This window comes from Ixodes scapularis, unplaced genomic scaffold, assembly GCF_016920785.2.
Source record: "Ixodes scapularis isolate PalLabHiFi unplaced genomic scaffold, ASM1692078v2 PGA_scaffold0__279_contigs__length_252992795, whole genome shotgun sequence".
NCBI lineage: Eukaryota > Metazoa > Arthropoda > Arachnida > Ixodida > Ixodidae > Ixodes > Ixodes scapularis.
Genome location: NW_024609835.1, coordinates 245,580,598 through 245,583,830, shown reverse-complemented (window position 1 = coordinate 245,583,830; position 3,233 = coordinate 245,580,598). Strand labels below are relative to the sequence as shown.

The window sequence follows — 3,233 nt, the reverse complement described above, 5'->3', positions numbered from 1 at the left end:
ACTCCTTGCGCTCTCTATTTGGTCTCGTGACAAAGCATGCCTTGGCCCCCGACGAGCAGCATGCTTAGACTCACTGCGGTCACGCGGATAGCCTATAACCCTAAAAATGTATGGAACCAGCCCCGTTACTTATCCTCTGCCAACCCTGGTGTGAGCATGTAATGAACATCAGCAGCATAAAATCGACGGTTGATGACGTGGCTGCTTGGTTTGGCTGCGAGTTGAGAGGGTGAACGTTTAGAAATTGGCAGCTGCGCGCAAAACATACAGAGACAAAGGAGAAATTGAAAGCACGAGCGTCACAAAATCGCTTGTTTTTCTTTGATTTTCTGCGACTATCATTGCCAGGTAGTCGCGTGTTTGGCAGGTTATGAAGATGAAGGAATTATTAGAATCTGTACTTACTAAAATTAGAAATATTGTGGCACCGCCTCTATGAGATGCGAGAACCTTTCTGTGATAATGTAAACAAAGGATCGGGAGTGCGCGCTTGAGCGGAGATAAAATTGTAGCACGCGTGATAATTTCTCTATTTTGTTTTATGAATTTATATAACAAAACACAACAAGTAACAAACACAGAAAGGTATTCCGACGACGCAAAGCACGTTTTTGCTGAGGGTGCGAAAATATTTTCACTGTTATTCTGCTGTGCGTGCATGCTTGAGGTTGAGGAGACGCCGATGCGTTATTGAAAGTAGAAGCTTGCGTCGAAGGCGGGACAACTGGAAATTCCCCCAGTCGTTCTTATAATGTCAGTAACTGTAGTCTGTTGGTTAAACACCGAACTTTAATTTGTTGACAGTTACCAATCGATATAATTAAGAACTTAAGAATGCCAATGGAGTATGACTGAAAATATAATTTTAGTTAGCATGCCAATTATTCAAAATTATTTGTAGACCGAAAATAAAATACCCCTCTGCGAAAAAAATATTAGATTTGAAATATATTTTAAAAGCATTTAATACAAACAAAAAACATTTCTTGTTTTTGTCCGCGTTCGAACTGCGATTCTTAAAATAAATTCAGAATATGCGTTCAGGATACACTAAAATGCCAAAAAATATTAAAAGTCCACTTGAATTAGGTGCAAGAGCACGATTGAATTCTGTATTTCAATTGCAATCAAATGCATTCAAAAATATACGTTCTATATATTTCTGAAGTAATGTAGTGAATATTCTTTCGCGACCTCAAAAGCGCCAAGAATATCAACATCAACTGAGCTTCAATCCACAAAAGAAGCGTCACCGCTCCACCGGGCTTGTGGGTACGGCTGTACTTCCACTGTGAGGTCATCTCAAATGACGCTACACTTTGTTATACAGGTTGTTACGGTTGAATATAACTGTTTAAAGAACGATCCTTTGTTTTCGGTAGTGCTGCCGTGCCTGAGAGAAGCTTTCAAGCGTCTTCTAGACCTGTTATTACTTTGCGGTAATGTCGAAAAAAAATAAAAACACCCGGCCCAACTAATGCGGAATCGAGGGCATTAGTAACAGCCCTTCAAGCTGCTGCTCTACATTTGAACACAAGTCATGAGGCACAGGGTGTGAAAGTGAGCAAATTTTCCGCAGAGCGTACAAATGTCAAAAAAAGAATTATCACAATTTAGAAAACATGTGTGTACGCTCTAAAAATAACTTGCTGCTGATAACCAAGTAACGCAAAACAACGATTCTAAATTGAAATCGGCTCACGTCAAGCTCTCTGTTCTAGAAACGACCTGTAATGATGTAAAAAGCCGCTCACGCACACCAGACCTCATGTTCTTCGGACAGAAAGTCAAAGATAAAGGAACGTGGAAAGAGTCAGAGGTCCTGATCGTGAATTTGTATCCTGAGAACATGAAAATATAACTCGATTCCCCAACCACTGACAAGGCGCATCGAATCGGCACGTACAATGAAAATGTGAAAACGCCGATTGTAGTGGAATTTCGCTTTTTCAAAAATAGAGATTCAGTACTGGCTCATGGTTATATGCTTAAAAATAGTGGCTTCGCCGTTAATGAAGATTTTTCCAGGCCCCTTCAGTTGTCAAGAATAAAGTTACTTGAATACGCAAAAACCCAGGACTGTCGATTCAAGCTGCGAATGGAACGACTTTATATTGATGAAAAATGCTTTATATTTCACCTTCAGAATGAAAATGTCTATGGGGTCGCGAAGAAACAACCAAGAAAACCCACGGAAGTGTCCTTAGCATCAAGTATGTTATCTTCCTTGCAATATGGTACCATACAGAATGGCTCTACAAATCACGCTGTGCACTTTGGCTGTTCCGGCTCAAATGCCAGATATAAACAGAATAAAGAAAAGCTCTGCCACCGGACACTTGGACATTTGAACTGTAATAGTTATAAATGGCAGCAGTATTAAAAATAAGGTGGATAAATTCATGGGCTTACTTCAAAGAGTTAAACCTGCGATTCCGTTAGCTACAGAGCCTTTGTTGAATGCCACTGTGATTTCAAGCGAAATGTTTCCAGATATCTACACAGTATACTGAAAGGATAGAAACCTACATGGTGGAGGTGTCTTTATTCTTGTGAATAAAAATATTCCTACCACGCCAATCCTGTTCCCAGATGTTAACGCGCAATATGTCACAAAGCAAATACGTCTTTTAAATATTACAGGCCTTTTACTTTGCAATTTCCCGGGAGCAATTGACAACGTTTGCTTAATACTTGGTTGTTTAGATAATAGGGTACCGACGGCAGCGCTAGCTCACTCAAAGGTCCATAAAGAGAAGTGTCAAGAAAGTATAGTGCATTGCTATGGCAAGGGAAACTATGATGCTATAAGATATGAACTCCTTGATTTACTACCTTATTTCTTGAAACAATCACTGCAGATGGTCTTGGCACTGATGAGCTCGGAAACATCTCTAAACTCTAAGCTTGTTGGCAGTTACGTTCCTTCTGAAATACAATTTTTGAAAGCTAAACACAAACCTTGGCAGATGAAAAAGGTAAAGCAGATAATTAGGCGAAAGCGAAGAGCTTATCTGCGATTTAGAGATAACGGGTGATAGACCAAAATGTTGAACTTAGAAAAAAGGGATACCGCTTTTTAAAATGGCAGTTAATGGATCAAAAGACAGGTACAACCAAGAGTTAGACGCAAAACTATAAACGCAACCTGGATATTTTTTGGCATTTAGTTAAGGTAAATAAGGACGATTCGTCCGTTTCTCCACTTCTAGTTAACAAACAGCTGATAGTGG

At 39.7% G+C, this 3,233-nt stretch overlaps 1 pseudogene; it reads left to right on the top strand.

Annotated features, from left to right (window-relative positions):
* Positions 1-834: 834 nt before the first annotated feature.
* On the top strand, positions 835-2,383 carry LOC115311811 (annotated as a pseudogene).
* The last annotated feature ends 850 nt before the right edge of the window (positions 2,384-3,233 follow it).